The sequence below is a fragment of the Acipenser ruthenus genome, chromosome 8 (assembly GCF_902713425.1).
Source record: "Acipenser ruthenus chromosome 8, fAciRut3.2 maternal haplotype, whole genome shotgun sequence".
Lineage (NCBI taxonomy): Eukaryota > Metazoa > Chordata > Actinopteri > Acipenseriformes > Acipenseridae > Acipenser > Acipenser ruthenus.
The window spans coordinates 18,562,910-18,582,294 of NC_081196.1; the positions used below are offsets into that span (position 1 = coordinate 18,562,910).

Below are 19,385 nucleotides of genomic sequence, written 5' to 3' on the forward strand. Positions count from 1 at the left end.
CTGCAGTGCTAAAGCTAGACTTTGCATCACAATTTGATGTTTCTGAATGCAGACGCGCTAATTGTCTGGGTGTGAAACAATAGTTGCATTTATACAGTACAGAATGTTTGACGATAACTTTCACTGGATGTTTTTTTTGAGACTTGCAAATCGACACTACTGGAATTCTGGTTGTATTAGTTCCAAAGCCTATTGAATAATGATTACAGGTTACAGTTGGATCACTCATAAAAATTAAATAAAAACGCATGTTGTTTTAAGATATGATGTAGGCCAGCATATTCCATGATCAATATGCATACATATATCTGACAAGTACCATAATGGAATACCCGTGTTTCTGATGTGTTTCCTGCACATCGGGTAGTGCCAGATGCGCATCACAGACGCCACGTTACATTTCGGTTTATCACGGTTATGCTATCCTCACTGCTCTGTGAAGCAACAAAAAAGTGGTATACCCAGTTTTAACTTTCAGAAATGTTACTCCCGCAGTGACTGATTCAAACGATGGATCAAGCGCGAAATGAACCACGCCTATTTGAACTTTCTACCCTTAAACACCGCACCTTGACTTTCATAAATCTAAGCAAACGAAACTTTGTTACATCATGCGGATGGTTATTAAAGCTGTTTTAAATAAACAGTGTAGTGATATGTGCACTATACAGATTACCACACCCCCAGATCCTAGAAAATACGCAGAGCCCGGTTGCAATGTTCATTTGATTAAACGTATTTGTTCCCATAAGCCTGGCTTACTGTATATTAATTATAAAATTAAATCCACGTTTATATCACCTTTATGTCACAGTGTTGTGCTTTTGACTTTTACCAACATAAACAAAAGGCATATTAATTCTTTTGCAAATGCATCCTAATAGGATTGCATAAAAGTCATTGTTAATAACCACAAAAGCTAATCAATCGGACACACGGTTTTGTTTCGATGAATACACTTGAGGTACTCAGTGAAACTGACAGAGCGAAACAGAGAAGACACAGTGTTCCAGAATGTAATTAATGTACATGGATGTTTTGAGATCTATGAAACAAATGCAATTACAGCGCGCTGCAACGACAGGAACTAGAGATCATTTATCCTGGTTGTCTACGGAAAACATAACTTGAGGTTCATATTTAAAATCCTGTTGTTTAAATGGTTAACCGTGGCAGAGTATGTTCTGTGGCATTGGTCTAACTAATGCATAGTTACATGAAATTTGTGTTATTACCTGTAATACCCTAAATAAAGTATCAATTTGACTCTGGTGGTTTATGAACGCTTAATTACATTACAGTAACATACATTAGATGGATATTATCCATATATTGTTCAGTGATAGTTAGTACTTAATTACACACTATTAAGCTTAATTTGCCACTTAACTAATGGAACCAGACAAATTCACCAATACTTAGTAACAGTTTATTTTGTGATCAAGAAAATTGATGTTGTTATTCAAATTATTTATTTTTTGTAATCTGCCTGAAATAAGAAGGGTGCTATTAGACTGTAGAATCACTTGGTTGTGACTGACATCAAGGAAGAATTTTAGTCTCCCCCATAGGGAATTTTACAGTTGTTCAGATTGCATGATATGATCTAAGACTAGTTCTGACTAGAAAACTGTACTTTGCCATTAGTAAGGTCAGTGTACAATGTAATGTAACTTATATTAATAAACAGTTTGGGGAAATGTAAATTGATATAAAGTATAGTAAATCCACTTCTGGTTTACTAGATACCTATAAAGACTCACCATTAAGTCTGCTCATTCTATTTGGTGACAAATTAAAATAAATAAATAAATAAATAAATAAAAACCGACACCAGCTCTTTAAAAAAGACAATTCCTTGTCAATCTGGATATATTTTCGATTGTATTTTAATTTTAAAAAATCTGTATGTAAACATATTAAGTGTCATATAATAAATAAAAGCAACTCAGTAGCTCGCTAATAACATCATTTTACTCAGTGGCCTTCTGCATACTGTTTACTACTAGACAGTTTTAATGCTGTGAAAGACAGCAGTTTTGTGTTCTACACTCTGCATGCCAGAACTACTTTTACTGCTGTGAAAATGTCAGGAGTTAAGAGTCAGTTATGAGAAGCATCTTAATCACGACTCACCCTGCAATCACAGATCTCCAGAGCTATCATTGAGAGCTATTTCCTAGTGCTCAAGACTCTTAAATACACACTCTGTTACCTGAATTGGACAATGGCTATTAGCAGGGTCCTTTGTAAAGTTCACAGCAAAAGAAGATTACACAACTGTCAAGTGCTCTCAGGTGTTCTGTGAAGGATATTGTTAATTTCCGGGGGAAAAAAACAGGTTGCTGCGAGTTATGTGTTTGGTAAATACAGACCATTATAAAAAATATTTAAGCGTAAGCAGAAGAGATGTACTATAAAGCAAGGATAAACTTGGAAATTAATATGTGACATTGTTTTAGATGACGATTAAGGTGCCCTATACAGTTTCATTTGTTCTAGCACGTTTTGTTACTTTTAAAACATACATTAAACATATCACAATATTCAGTCTCCTTTGGAATAATATAACAAACTAGATTGGCAGTCGGGTTTCAAGGGGGGGAGGGTGTTGTGATACAACAAATTCAAATTATTGTGAAGTATTTCTACAACCAAATTAAATTAAACTGGTCTGTTTTATGAAAAGAAGTAGAATGCACAGAAGGATTAATTATGACAAACACCACAGAATTATTTTTGGTGTAACATTTAACATCATTTGTATATTTTGCAGCTTTAAGTGTATATTAATTGGTTATAAACATACAGAACAATGCATTCTGACGTCTGTACTTTCAGCTCTTTTTAAAAACAAAAAAAATGCATTCTGACGTCTGTACTTTCAGCTCTTTTTAAAAACAAAAAAAAACTTTTTTTCTGGGCCTGTATTCACTGATATTTAACAAAAAACTTGTCTACATTTCTCCTCTGTGTAAAAAATCATGCTCCGTTTCATGGTCAAACTATGGTTGCTAGGTAAAAACCATTGAGGTAGAGAAGGGGGCAAAACACAGTGTGAGCTATGAATCATGGTCCGAATCAAATCTGACCACTTTGTTCTAACTCCCCCCAAGTATTTTTGTTTTTCCTAATGCTGTGCCTTTGAAAGATCTTCTGTATGCCTTTGAGATGGGAGGGGCTGCTGCTAAGAGTCCACTTAAAAAGACAAAAAGGTTTTAAGCTGTATTCATGGGGCCACATTAGCAACAATGCCTAACTCAATGAATAGTATCAGTCAGCAGCATTTAAAATGTAATGATTAATACCTTCAGGTTTTTATAGTGGTGAAGGCAGGCGGAAGAGTCTTCCTTCTTCTAGCTTTAAGTTTGCTAAGCAGCCCTGACCAAACTCTTTGGGAAACTTGAGTGTTTTTTTTTTTTTTTTTTTTGATACTGACCCTTGGATGCAGTCTGCATTAAATACCTAGTTTAAATAAAGAAGCAGCTGTTATAATACCATAATAATAACACACATTTGAAAAAGGCTGATTTGTCAAATCTGTATAGTTTTCTGAGTTTTAATTCAGGAGAAGAAAGAAACCTCTGTCTGGGTTGGGAAGCTCTTAGCAGCTTCTGGGTTTATATATCCAGCTGTTCTGCAATGTTATGGAGAGTAATTCAGTATTTGTTAGTCCTACCACCATTTTAATAGACATAAGTAATTCCTACTCAGGTTTGTGCAGCTGCATGAAGAATCCACTCATTGAGAGTTCAGAGTTTGTTTGAATCAAAGGGAAATATCTAAATTCTAGGATTAGCTTAATGGAAATGTAATGCTATTGACCTGGTATTCGTAGACAAGCTTAGGAAAATGCTGCTCAAGTGTTTTAGCTGGATATACAGTAGTTGCCCACTGACAGCTACACTGTTGGCCTAAAATAGTTCAGGTTTTTGATAGTTCTCAGAATGCAGTTGTGATGCTTTTTATTTTAATAGAATAAAGTAGAACCTGAAAAGATTTTGAAGTTGAAAAAGAGGAAGTGTCCATTTCTGTGGTATGCAATGCAAGGCAGCTGCTGCTGGCAGGCTTTAATGTAACTCATTTCATCATTTAAATTGGTCAGGATTAGACTGTGAAATGTGAAGCCTTTCTCTCTGCAACTGTAAGAATCAGGCACCTAAAGCAGTCCTGACACCCCTATTCAAGCTGCAATGTCAGCCCTGCTGGGGGATAAAGTTTCACTTTCAGCTATGCAGAGAAATCTGCCCCTGACCTCTTAGACAATGATATGGGCAGTTGAGTACCATAATGTGGTTTGGCAAACTGATAGCAACAGTGAAGATAGTTAGCTGAACTTTACCAGAGTTAATGCATATTATTTTAAGGTTGTTAACTTTTAAGACAATGGCAATAGGAATTGCTAATTAAATGTGTAATTTGTAGCATTTTTACCTTATAATAACTTGCTCAATGGATCAGTTTTAAAAAATATAAAGCACTGAAGAATAACTCTTGTTTCTGAGGTACAAGATCTAATTTTGGCAAGAAGGTTTCAATGGGAGAGGAAGCGTATGTCCTTACAGCTAAAATACATTTGGAGAATGTTACTGTAAAATACAGGGTATGCTTTCAGTAGAAAACCAGGGAAGATTAGTTGACTGACTCCGCATATATAGTTTTAAATATTTGAGTGTAAAATTGTTTGACAACTTTATTAATAACTATTTTCTAGGAAACTAGTGAATTCACAGAAAGGATGATGGTTTTTTTCCTGTTACTCGGCATTGTCAGAAAAAAGTGAGTGGGTTAGCATTATCTTGATGAAAACTTGATGCCATTTTTCTGGTACCAAATGAGACAAACCCGGTCATTTGTTTTTTGTGTTATGTGCTCCAACACTATAAACAGCAAAAATAGAAAGGATGCATTATCTCAGTTCAACTTGATCTGATCTTGATATTTACATAATCAGGTTAATGTGATAAAACTGATTCCCTTTCACAGAGGCTAATTAGTGTTAAAGCAAAACCGTGTAGTGCAATTTGTGTAGGCTAGATTGAATTAAGCCAATTTCACACTGGCATGCTCTACTCGCAAATACACAATGTACATATCAATGTCCCGGAAGCAGCTTATTACAGACGCTTCCATCCAAGCTTTTCTGGATTGAACCGTCGGCCCAAATGTTGATTAGAGCAAATGTTTCTTCATCCCTGCTGCAATCTGGCTCATGGTGTGTCTCAAATCAACACAAATATGGCTAAACAGAAATGTTCCTTGCGGAAGTGAAATCTTCACGCAGGCGTGGCTGTTTGCTATTTTGTCGGCTTACAAACGGCCATCATGCAATTTGTCTCGCTCAACCCGGGTCAAAGCATGTCGACCCATATCCTGAGGTGGGTCGCTGCAACCTTGGTCAACCCGAGTACGACCCAGGTACGTGGTTTCACATTACGTGGGTTCGTGACCCGGGTAGCCAGAGTGAGTCGGGACCCAAGTAGGAGTGTCAGTGTGAAAGAGGCTTTAGAATGGGGAGGATTACTGTGGTCTTTTGACAATTGTTACTTTTCTTGTGACCTGTCATCATGTCCTTATGCCATTTCATACAACAGCAGATTATGAAACATATGTTTGTCAATGTAGTACTTGCTTCTTATGCTTTTTATTAATTAAAAAATGTGTAATACACTCTCTGTCTTTTAAACTAGAAAGTGTAGTTCAGACTTTGTTTTCTGACATTATGATGATAACAAAACCAAATGAAGAATGTTCTTTATAGCTCATTTAAAGACTAGAGACTTTCCCATAGGAACTATTGCAATTTCTAGAGTGAGCATTAAAAATATATAAGCAGAACCTTCAAATTAATTTGTTGAGAACAGCAACACACCTCAGAAAATTGCAGCTGATAGCGTTAAAAAGAGCATAATATGTGAGATTTCATTTAGTAAATAACAGCTCTCAGGATAAAATATGTGGCTTACTTCAAAGATTCCTGTCTACCTTTGTAACCAGACCCCTATTTCGTGATCTGAGGAAGGAAGGAGGGAACCTGTTGAAAGTAAAGAAGTATAGGCCTGTATGGCAAGGCGATGTAAATTTCACATACAGAGCTAACTAACCATAAAGGACCACAGCGAGTGGGTCCTCTTTGTCTGCACAAAAGAGTTCAGCTTGTATTTGTATGTGCTGCATTTCATATGAAAACCTAAAAATACCTTTCTGCCACCACTACAATACTACATAGACCTTACACCTGCATGTCTTTTTGTTTCTAGAGATCTATCAACCTTTTTAACAGGTGGTGCTGTTAAAACAATCTTCAGGTTGTGGAGCATTTGTTGTTTTAGGCACAATTCTTAAAAACACTACTATAGGAACATGGCATAATATTAAAACAGACAATTATTGGTACTTTATTTTTCTTCTAGGATAACAGCAAGACAAGTTGAACCTAATGCCACTTTTACATAAAATATGTCCTGTTCTACAGGTTTTATATTGCCGATTAATGTCAACAAAAGAAATCAATACTTGCCTTTATGACTGTCTGTATTTTGTTCATTTAAGTTTAGAAATTCCCCAAGGCTTATATACAGCATGTTTAAAGCACAACATTTGAAGAAAAGTTGAATAGGGCATTGGGGTGAAACATTTAATCCTTAATTAGTCTACAATTCCGATACCGTTATTGTTTTACTAAATACAATGTATTGCCTTTACTATCAAATACCAATTAAACTAGAATCATGCATTCTGGTATCTGCAGCCCTTACCTAAAATGAAAACCAGTGCAGGCACATACAGCGAATCCTCTGAAGGGGAGTGCAGGGCAGATATATTGTTGATTAACGATTCCACAGTTTATTCTATAAATCCACAAAAAACTGTTGATCACTCACAGAGATTGGGACTCTAAATAAACAAATACATAAATAAATGCATTATTATAATTATTTACCTTGTGCACAAGTGACTGGATCATCAGCTGGATTTATGTTTTTGGTTCACTGGATGAACTCGATGAACCACCAAAAGCACAGAAGGATGTCCTAGTGAAGATTGTCTCAAGTGACCCACGGGCAGAAAAAGATACACAGGCCACGTTTACAATTACAACGTCTTAATTTTAGTAGCAAGACACATTATTTTTTCACATGCTTGAGTTGATCCAAAAAAAGCTAATTTAGAAGAGCAGTGCCAATTACACAAAAAAAGAAAAAAAAAATCATAGTTTGATAATGTTTGTATGGGTACGACAGTGAGCTGTTATGATTTTATCTTCATTTTAAACATGGCCAAAACAGAAAGGGCTCGGCCTTGATAGTGTTAATATGACCTAATTTATAAAAAAAGATATGTTTCAAATCAATAAAAGAAAAAGAAAACAGCATTGGTTAATTTAAAATGTTATAATTTGCAACTTGAATTAAGAACCCATTAATGAATGGAATGTACATACAGTCATTGATAATGACAAACTTCAGTTTTTTACATCATCCAAACAGTGGTCTAACATGTACATTTTATTTTGCAGGTTGCACAATGACTGTTGCGTGTCTGCAGGTTTTAATATGAATTTGTGGGTCTGACCTGCGAAATTGGGGTCACTTGTGTGGTATGGGTTGAGATTAACATTTTGGGTTTGAGCACCTTGAATGCTTGTGCCTCTGTCATGTGTTTTGATTGGCTGTCTCTTGGCAACATTCAGGTAGCAGGGTGTAATCACGAACCTGATAAACAGAGGGAGACAAAATAAGGCCTGCAAGCTTTGATGTAAATCTTAGCAGCTGTCATTTTGTTCTTGAGGGTTATTATTCGACAGACCACTGTGGGAAGAAACAAACAAAGACTATTTTTTCTCTCTTGAATTGAATTGTATGTAAGCTATTTTGAACTGCATGTGGGTAGAGGACAAAAAACATTCCTTAGACAACCTTGGAAAAACCTGAAAAAGCAGATGCTTAATTTGTTTATCTCTGCTGTTCACCTGCAGGTTTCTAATGAAAGACAGCAAACATACAGAACATCAAATTACATTTCCCTTCTTGGAAATTAAACCCCAAACCTTCCAATAAATACACTACTTTACTCTAGTTTTAGTAATTTTATGCATTGTACAAAAAGCCATATTGTTTTGATAGTAAGCCTACACCGGCCATCTTTGGTCTATATTTTAGGGGCATTATTAAAATCTGACTCAAGTCACAAGTAAAATGAGTTTGTTGATCTCAGCATACAGTAGTTCTCATTAGACATCATTCCACATCACAAAATCACTGTTCGGCACAATTGGCAGGCTTTGCTTGATAGAGACCCAAAGACAGTGGTAGGGTTATTCAGGGCAGAATTGAGGTGTGCTTGCAGAGCTGTGAGAGGGTGGCTTCTGTCTGTACCTTTCCTGACTGTTGCCAATGCCATTGTTCATCACCTTTAATGAGCACTAATTTAAAAAAAAAAAAAAAAAAAAAAAATAAGTTTGAACTTTTTAGCTGATTATTGGTAGTCAAATCTTGAAACCTACAGCTGATTATGTAAAGCTGGCAAACCTTTGTATGGAAATGCCATTTTACATACTGAAAAACCTTTTTAATATACATTTTACATACTGAAAAACCTTTTAATACACATTTTACATTGGCCTAACTGTAGAAAAGGACAACCATGCTTGACACAGAGAGACCCCCAAATGAATGAATTATTAGACTTAATTTAAGGATGGGAGATTTGAACCCAAGTGTCAAAGGTGGACCCTTTGCTATATTAGTTTGAGCCTTATGAAGCGAGTCATATGGTCTGCTTTCTTTTAAGCTCTGATTTATTCTTTTTATTTTAATTAGGGTTCCCTATTAAATACTATTTACCATCCATGCCAGCTGTTGGGTTTGCAGAAAATAATATTAAACAATATTGATTTTAGATGCTCACCTCATAGGAATTCTTTTTTTTTCTTTTTATTTTGCCAAAGTAACCTCACACAGCCCCCAGGGAAGGGGTTATATAATGTAACCTACCCCCTGCCATGCCTTATTGCCTAATAAAAACTTAATTATGGCTACATATTAGCGTGCCCTTTGGCAATTTTAAACCGTATGGCTGAATTCTCTGGTGGCTGTAGAAGCTTGCATACATACATACAAGGACATTTGTATTGCTTCATTTAGGAGAAAAACAGAAATGCCCCCAGATAGTTATTTGCCTTTCTGTCTCTTCTAAAATCACGTTCATATTTACAATCAAGGTACTTGTGTTAACTTCACCAGTCTCTCAACTTGGTTTCTAAAACATTTAATTTCCAAACTTTTTTAGAATGCCTTCTAAATGATATTTTTTTTTTATTCATTATTTTACTAGATGATACATGTAATTATAAATCATTTAATCTGTTTCCAATAGAGGCCTCTTTCAGTTTATACAGTACTATCACCGTATCATCCCATTCAAAAATAATGACCTACCTCGTGTGCTTGAAATATCCCACATTTTCATTGTCACAAATGGCTTATGAGCAGTGCTGTGCTGTGCTGAGTACCTACACAAAAATTTTCAAGTTCTGCTTTAACCGTTTCTCAAATAGACCCACCCTCCTCACAGCTGAATTCAATTGCTGCAAATCGTGAATATTTTGCTATTTGCTGGAACTCATAATCCCAAAGTATTTTTTACTATGAAGTGCAAGTCCCTGGAGACCAGTTGTGCCCTTTTTGCGATTTCTAGTCACATCCTCGAATAAATGGGGGGAAACACTGAAGGAGAATTTACTAATGGCTCGATTCGGAACTCCTCCATGGATATGAAAATGTATGAGGAGTTATTCTCAATCTCTGGAGCATTTAACTTGGAGGGCATTGAAAGCTTTCTGCTTAAAGGGACATTTGTCAGGCACGAGAGATTAAGGTAGTGGTAATGTACGCCAAAGTAGGTCTCCATAGTGAATCCAGTTTCCAGTGCCACATTTGTCTTAATGGATCATCTTTGCTGACACTTGTTTTTCCATCTGCCTCTCTTTAATTAACTCGCTTACTGGTCCTGCTGGCTCCGGATTCGATTAATTAAATTGCCTTATCAAGAAATAAATATGGCATGTTCCCTTCATAAGTATCGAACTCAGCATTATTTTAAAACATCTCATTTCTTATGCGTAGGATAAATCTGCTGATTTCAAACATCAAATTTCTTGTATGTGTTTGCTAAATCTGTCAAACAGAAAATTTGATGTCAGTATTTGATGAAATGCACATTCAAAAGTTTATATATCCAGTACAAGTATTCTCAGACTTAGACTAAAAAATAATTTAGAGAAAGTGCATTTATGTTTCAGTGTGAGGTTCCTAGACCTCACAGTTATTATTATTATTAATTTCTTAGCAGACGCCCTTATCCTGGGCGACTTACAATTGTTACAAGATATCACATTATTTTTACATACAATTGCCCATTTATACAGATGGGTTTTTACTGGAGCAATCTAGGTAAAGTACCTTGCTCAAGGGTACAGCAGCAGTATCCCCACCTGGGATTGAACCCACGACCCTCCAGTCAGGAGTCCAGACCCATAACCACTACTCCACACTGCTGCCCAGTTAATTTGGTAAAACATTAATAATATCAGCACCTAAAACTAATGGGTTAATACAATAATGCGTAGTCTGGTAAGTGCATTGCAGTCCTATGCATTTACCTCTGTACTGGGTTTTAGAGATATGCAAAAATACCACAAGCTGCACAAAACAAAGTGTCATTGCCCTGCGTTATTTAGCTAATGGGTACAAAGGTTTTGCATTCCCTGTGCTGGCTGTTTTCCTTATTGAATTTATCTAAAGCAATGCTAATAGAATGTATTGGAATTTTCTCCCAAGGTCAAGGTGGTGCTCTGTGTGAAAGAATGGATTACGTTTTGGAATCTAATGGAAATGCTGTTTTAAATAAATCATTTTCAAAATACCTTGTCTATATCTATATGTATGGGTGTGTAGAATATCTAGACCAGATTCAGCAAGGGCAATAGCATTCTGCACTGCTAATGTGAATCAGGAATATTGATCATACTCAGGATCACTCCAAGGAAGTGTGATGGTATATTTTTGCTCTTAAAATCCTTGACAGTATTTTTTGTAAGATGGACCATTCTAAGATGAGACCTGCACGTAGGCTAGTCATCAGATCGCAATGGCATTTGATTAGAGGCACAATGCAGATAAAAAACAGATTTCATGGTGGTAATGTAAACACAAATGTAGCTGACAGAATTTTTGCCATACTGCATTCTTGTCTTCACTCGCTTCCTTGTTACAGATTTTTACTGAAAAGATTTGTGATAATCAGTCAAATGTCAAACAGGTACTGTACAAATTTAGTGAAGTACTTAGAACACAGATATTAAACCTCCCATTACTGTATTGACCAATCAGTCTATCAAAATGTCCAATCTCTGTTCCGCATATTTGTTCATTAGTCAATTTGCGTATGAATACTTAACCCTACCCATGTCCTACTAGCTAAGTTATATGAACAATAATACAGTTTGCATTGATACAGACTTTTTCTTTAGCATTAAGAAAAGGTAGAAAGTGCTTCCTTCACAACAGCAATACACTTCAAAAAGAGGCTCACCTGTATGACAGTGTGTACCTTGCTTGGCCTGTACAAAACCCAGGCCCAGGCCCTCAGGTGGTGGGCTGTAGCGGGTCAACACTCTTGACATTTCAGTATGATGCCTTCTGACAGTAGTTTTTTAAAGGACAGTTGAACACCCACGTTTTAAATACTACAAAAGAAACCAGACAAGAGAAAAGCTATGCGCCTCACATCACTGTAGCTTTTACCTTCCAAGCACTGCTACATGAAAAGGATGTTCTAAGTTCTATTTCTTTAATAAATGTTATTTACATCAGCGTTATCAGCTTTTGCTTTGATGGACTGTATCTTGCAGAGTATGATAACATCTCTTCCTGTTTATGCCAGCTGATAGCAAAAGGTAGAAAAAAAGCAGTGGAAAATGTTAGGTATGTTAAATCCATTAGACAAAATCTGATTCTCATAGGATTTCTTACAATGTACTCAAACATTTTTATCCTTTAAGCTTCATTCTCTGGTGGCTAATAGGATAAGCTATATCTGTAGTTTGCTGCATAAAGCTTATTTGTGTTGTTTTGTTTCACTTTGCTGCAATAGGTTTGGAACAGATCTGGGGTATTTTTGCCAACAGCCAATGTCAAGAACAGGAAGAGGTTACATCTTTGTGATGCCAAAATTGAAATGTCATTAAGGCAATAAAATAAATTCCAGAGAATTCTTAACAGCCTCATCAGATTTAAACATCAATTTGATTGATTGGAGACATGAAACAAATCAGAATGCAACAATAACTATGGTTGGCTATGGAAAGATCCTTATAATGACAGCATGAAGTACTAAGCACTTTGGTTCAGAAGATAGTAGATTGACAAAACTGAACGCTAAAGCCCTCTGTTCTAAGACAACATGTTTGTGAGCATGGTATTTGTCTTCCTTACAGTATCGTTTTTTATTTGTATTCTTTTATGGATTAAAAAAAAAAACTATAGTTTTCAAGAGGTATTCATTTAGCAATGAATATTTTGGTAGGCCTGTATACAGGTCTAAGAAATATAACTCTACTGAAATCTGCAGACCAGTAAACTAATCTAATGTACACATACGTCTGTTACTTACTGCTGAAAGAATTAAAGTAGATTATTTTTGCATTTGTTTTCAGAAGGAAATTATTTATGCTAATTTGCATGCATTTGGTTTGGTATGTTTAATGTGCATTGTATGACAGAGAAATGGGTGTTGATATTTATTTTTAATGTGACTACATGAAGAACTATCCTAAAGACAAAGTGCGACTGAACTTTGACAGAATTAAAGTGATTCATCCTGAGAGGGTAACCATCTGATCACATCTGATTTAGTGACAGGTAGAAAGGAGCCACAGGATCTCGATAAATGAGAGCTCTGTGAGCCAACGTGGTGAGGCAGACACACTCCCCCACTAACTAGAACATGGGATTCAACTAGGCTTCTCAATGAAAATGCTAATTTCACATAATTACTCTCTTGTTCTTGTCTGTCAATGTGAATATTAAGCAAATTCCTTCCAGTGTCACTGTTTGCTTGTAGTTCCTTTGTTTCAGCCCTGTTTTCATGGGAATATATGAGCTAGATTTTGACACTTTCTATGACTTGATTAAGCTGTAATGGGTTTACTCGAGGAGCAGTGTTCAGTGAAGCTTTGTGGAAAAAGTGGATTTTTTGTGTTGGCTAAAAATGTCAGTGCATGTTTGATCTTATTTACCCTTTTCCTTCTTGTCAGCAAGTTGTATTTTACAGCCTGGAAGTCAGCTTGCAGTTGTGAACTCCGAAAGGCTATATGAAGCAGCTCAAAAACATAGCATCTGATGGCTATTCTGATGTCACCCCATTGCTGTTCACAAGTGGGCTCACTGATGTTTTAGCAGTTGGTAAAGGGGTGGTGTTAGCTGTAAAAAAATACACCTAGCTAATTCTGACTGCATCATCTGCTATGGCGATGGAAATCTCATTAAATGCATTGCACCTGCTATAGATTCTGCCTGTGTGGTCAGTATCAGAGTAAACAAGGCATAGAAGAGGCTGTAGCCCTGCATAATTATATTACATATGCTAGGCAGAGGGTCCAGAACGTCCTACTTGTTTGGTGGTGTTGGCAGTGGTGAGGGGGATTTGTTTCTATTCATTGCAACTGGTAATTAAAGGGAATCAGAGAGGGGGTGGGCAAAGCTGGGACGGTACTTGTATGGGCCCCAGATGGTTCAGTCTTTGTAGTTTGTTGTGTAGGTGAAGGGAAACAATAAAAACTAAATTAGGTAAAGGCAAATAAAACTGACTTCTGAATCAGAACCTGTGTTAATCCAAAAATCTAGCATGTGCGTGTGCTACTATGTTGTTGGGAGATTTATAGCGAATCTTTTTGCGTACAGTAAGAATCCCATTGTTTATAAGCATGAATTAATCAATGAGTAACACAGCATCCCTAAGGGGGCTCCATTCTCACTCATCTTGTTGAAGCTGCTAATATTATCAGCAAATCCTTTTATCTGTATACTTTAAATACAGTAGGATACCATAGAAAATTATTATACAAAGCTGTCATGAATTTCCATTACAGCTGGTCACTAATGTTTGGAAGCAGAATCTTTATCCTTTTTGACTTGGATAAAATTACTTGCCCTATTCATGGTAATCATAACGAAAATCATTATAACAAACATTTGAATTGTCACCTGTGTCATAAAAAATGATCTGCAATTGAAACAGGACATCTATAAGAATTGTTGTACTCCTCATAGTTATATATATGACAGCAGCTTGTAAAATAATACAGTACCAGTATATGCTTTTAAGCAGTTTTTTAAAGGCAAATGTATAGTATAGTAGTCCCTTGCTAATGCAGACATGCCGTTTATTCGGATAAGCCAGACACAATGTATGTCCCCCAATAATATCCAATTAAGTGTGGCACACTGTACTAACACAGAAGCGTGATTTATTTTGTACTACTTATAGGCTAAAGTAAAAAGAAAGTGTGCTAGGTATTCATTTTATTTTACTACTGTACTGTATACTGTGTAGGGCTACTGTACAGATTTATATTTGTACATAATGTGCACAGAGAACACATTATGTTATTTCAGTGCAATGATTTATACATTGACAATAAATGTAGCTCTATAAATGTATGTGTGTGTAATTTTGTTTTTTAAACTGGACAACTTCTCTGTCTCCTGACATGTCCAGTTTAGTGAGAGACTGTATGTAAAATGAATAACTAAGCAATATAATCATAGATATTACATAGATAAAAATATATTACACAATTTCATGATGCATAGCACACCAAAAATTACCAAATTGTGTTGCTGAGTGCTTCCTCAAAGGAATCTAATTCCACTTGTGGGTCAGGTACAAAGTTTCTATAAAAAGTAGCCTATTTTATCTGGGCTGCCGTTTAAATGAAAAGCAATTGACCTGACTATATGTATAATGATATGCACACCACTCACCAAAACATGTTTTGCCTTGACTGTAGTAAATGGATTAGAGTTGGCTTCCATGATTATTGGCAAAGATTATGGTTTTAATTATATATGATGAGCATGTGCAACATGAATACTTTTAATGCTAGTCTTTCTTTGGAGTCAAGAAAGAAAGACCTTAAGGCAATGTACAGTAGTGCCCTTCATAGACCATTGTTTTGGGAGCTTTTACATTTTCTTTGTATTCAAAGGATTTCTTGGACACCACTGCTATGTAAGTAGGCAGACGAAAAGGCCTTCCTGTAGAATCACTATGTTAGTAACAAGAAGGGCAGCGTGGCAAGTCACGTACAGCCTCTGCATTCTCTGTGTACTGCTGCTAGGACATGATTAGCCTGACTGTGGAGGACAATTGCAGAGGCATCTGTCTGTTAATTTTGAGAGAAGATGTACCAGATGGAGGCTCAAGGTTTAAGTGATTAGAAGGCAGTAGATTGGAATACAAATTGGATTAAAAGAAATTAGATTGATATAAATCGAATTGAGTCACAACAGTTTGTGTTGTGCGTACCAAGGGGCAATGGATTATGGGAGAAGCAGATGCTCCAATGAGATAGGAATTAATGTGGCTTTGACACTCCATCTGGGAAGGCCTGAACATCGAGTACATCTCTAATCTCACTCTCCATTTATCAATGCCATAATGTTAATTAGTACTTCATTCATTAACTTACTTACAGTAGAATACAAACTCACCCCTTAGACCTATGCTGCTTGAAAAATTGTTGTGGTGCCAAGAGCTCACTTTCTCTTCCTCTTTAGCAGAGCTCAGCGCCAGGGGGATTAGTGGCATTCAGGGTGTACTTTGGTCCCCTTTCACCTTTTCTTTTTGATAGGGTCACAAGTCAATGATAGACAGAGAAGACATTCACAAGGGAGCCTAGTCCAATGTAGTAGACATACTGGACACAGAGGTGAACTAGAAGGTCTATGACAGTTGATGAACTTTAATTTTCTATGTCTCATCTGGGACCTGGTTCAATTCTACTGGAATGGGAGACCAACACCAATGAGACATGAATTCTAGAATCAAGGCTAATAACAATAACTACAAACAAGTTGAAGTAGGTATGAAGTGGCAACCTAGGAGGGGCTGTACTTCAGTGGGGGCTGAATGATTCCGTGTTTATGTATGCTGTGCAGATGAAGGCCACTAAGGAATACAGCTGCTATTCAATTGACACTGTATATTGTGTACTCCTGGTAAACTGGTAACACTGTAGATAAATATATAAAGGGAGAAAAAATCCTTTGGGTGAGATTGAGAAGCATCGTTTGGACAACCTTTAGTGACGCCATTACCCAGCCTAATGGTCCTTCTTGTTTTTGCTTAAAGCTTTATTTCATTGTACCTTGTTTCTTTGCGTTGTTTATTTCGTATTTGTAAATAAACACGCGCACCCCCTGGAGAGTCAGGATGCAGGGCAATGATATGAATTTTAGAAATGGTGTGGTGTGGTTTTAACATTTGGTTTATAAAGCAAATATTCCTAGACAATGAATACATTTTCAAACCACCATATCATTCAATACAGTAGATGTTCATTAAATACAGGATAGTGCAGGAACAAGAGCAGCAGTAAATGTTTAGGAGAATCTAAAATGAAGCACAGACAAATAACTAATTACAGTCAACACTCTGATATCTGTTACCCAGATACACGTAAGTCGTGTTTTACTGCCCTTGTATTAAGAATAAAATCAATCTTCATTATATATACTGTATATATATGTAACAAATTAATGCACTTACCCGTCACACACGATTTCTGACTCAGCAGTTTTTTGCTACAAAGCCCATCTCTTCAGTGTTTCAATGTACTTGTTTATCCATCACAGTGTTTTTTTTTTCTTTTTTCTGGCATGGCATATCACTGTGTCATTATTGTGCAGTTACGCAGCACTTCCTCCAAAAACAAAGCGAACAAGAGAAGGCACAGTAATGGGCACGGACAGCAGTGTGGAGTAGTGGTTAGGGCTCTGGACTCTTGACTGGAGGGTCGTGGGTGGGGGACACTGCTGTTCAGTAAAAACCCCACTGTATAAATTGGTAATTGTATGTAAAAATAATGTGTAACAATTGTAAGTCGCCCTGGATAAGGGCGTCTGCTAAGAAATTAAAAAGTTAATCATTAAACAGTTTTAGATACTGTGATACATTTTTTTTTAAATCTGTGATCTTTAATTGTTTTTTTGCATTTTCATTTGCAAGTGAACTGTGACATTATGGCATTATCGAGCACTATATTTTGCAATTCTGAATACTGACTTGGATACTGTTTTAATTCTGGAAACTGGCAGGGTTTTTTTTTTATCTTTTGCTAAATTGCATTGCCTTTTAGTTTTAAACGCAGTTCTATGCATGAGTAACATTTTGATTTTCATTTTGCTGTTGGGTCGTTAATGGGGAATTTTACATAATGTTAGTACAATACATACTGGATTTCAAAGTATGTACTGTATTACAGTCCACTACCAGTACTACTTCTGTTGAAAATATAGTACTGTACCAACAAAACCAACTACAGTACATCTAAATGGAAGCCTACTTATTTTAAAACACAGTCCTTTCAGCTATTTATTTTCTGACATTGTATCTTTTTTGTGTTCCCTGAAAAACTGACAAATGTTTGTCTTTTACTGCTGTGTTATTCCCCCAACTCGTGCGCTAACACATTTCAGTGAAATAATCAATGAAAGACCCCTCTGGATGAAAAACGAAACTAACAGGAGGACCATCTTCAGATAGTTAAACATTCGAGAGAGACTGCTGTAAATATCCTGCCTTGGCCCTGCTGAATCAAATCTTCCATGAACGATCTACCATCACCATGAGCCATCTCTTGTGATATGCCAGTGTGGCAAAGTGGTTTGCAGTGCGCAAGTGTAGAGGTGATGCGGTGCTCAAGTAATGACAAATAACAACGTTCACGGTGCAATGATGATTTATTTATAATCCAAAGTCACTTGTCAACTGTAAACAATAATAACTGGCAATACACAGCTATGTGTACTGCTCAGTAAAACCCATGGGGTTTAGTGCCGAAATAATAATAATGGTAAATACACATATAGAACACAGACACGGTCACAATTCCAAAGGGAGTGCTTTTTAACTGCGAGTTGTGAAATACATTTATTTGTGAACAGTAGTGCAGTGTTGTCCAAGTTGGTGCTGGCCTTTAGTGACAGCTCCTGGTACGTGTTAGCCATCTAACAAGAATTTTTAGTATGAAAAAACAAACAAACACTAAACACTCATGGTATATCACAGTCCTTCAGCAGTTTGTTCATAACCATTACAAAGGAACAGTTCGCTCGGCCACATCCACTTTTGTACCTTCAGCCCCCTTGGTTAGCAAGTGCAATAGTTTTTCCTCCAATCCACGATTGCCACGTCACTTCCCGTCTGGGACGATGACTTGGTGTACTGTGGCTCCGCCCCCTTCCTGGATAGCCAACTTCCGACTGACCCTGGAATGAACTGTCAAGCCATCCAGTCCGGGAGAACACTGTTCCCTTTACACAGCACCCTCAGAAGGCTGGGAGGTAGATTTATAACCAAGATTCAGTTGTTCTCTGTCACAGTCAGATATAAGAATGAAATAAGAAATAAAACGGCAACAGTGCCAAAGAAAATAAAAATATGCGCTACAATATGCGTCTCCCTGTACAGTTCCTCAAACCCAAGTGTGGCAATGTGCCCCGCCCCTGTGTGCATATTATGTGTTGTATGTTGCGTGCGTGTGTTAATGTTGGTGTATAGTCATTGGTACACGGGATATAAACGGGTCTGTATTTCACGTGTATTTAAAAAGTGTAGATTTGTATTTAGGCACGAGGAGGGCACAAATCACTTCACGTGCTGGTTAAATGTAATATGTGAGCACGGGGTTGCACAGAATTAATTCACGTGCTGGGATTCAAGTGAATAATTAATTAGTAATTGAATCCCAGCACAACAGTATATATAGATGCACGTTTCTTTCACTCGTGGTTGGGTGTTCGGTGAGTGGAGAATGGGAGAGAGAGAAGGAGTAACTAAAAGTAAGCGTAAATATTTGTGTTATCTGCTCACCGTGTTTGTTTGTCTGTCTAGTCCGTTTTTGTTCGTCTATTTATTTTGGCCTCAAGTGCCGTGCCCTGTGTTTTGTCTGTTCCAACCTTTTATTTTCTGTTCTGTTTATTAAATGCTGAGCGAAAGCATTCGCTCAGCTTCACCAAACCACACGTCTCTGTCTGTTTATTTCCTGCTTCTGGTCTGACGCCACCCACTCCGGCCGTCTTTGTGACACCAAGTCATAT

General features: G+C 36.8%; 1 protein-coding gene across 9 annotated transcripts in view; it reads left to right on the forward strand.

The window, feature by feature from the left end:
* Window positions 1-19,385, forward strand: part of LOC117972773 (roundabout homolog 2-like) — a 722,560-nt gene that overhangs the window by 447,263 nt on the left and 255,912 nt on the right. The gene's annotated exons all lie outside the window — the stretch shown is intronic.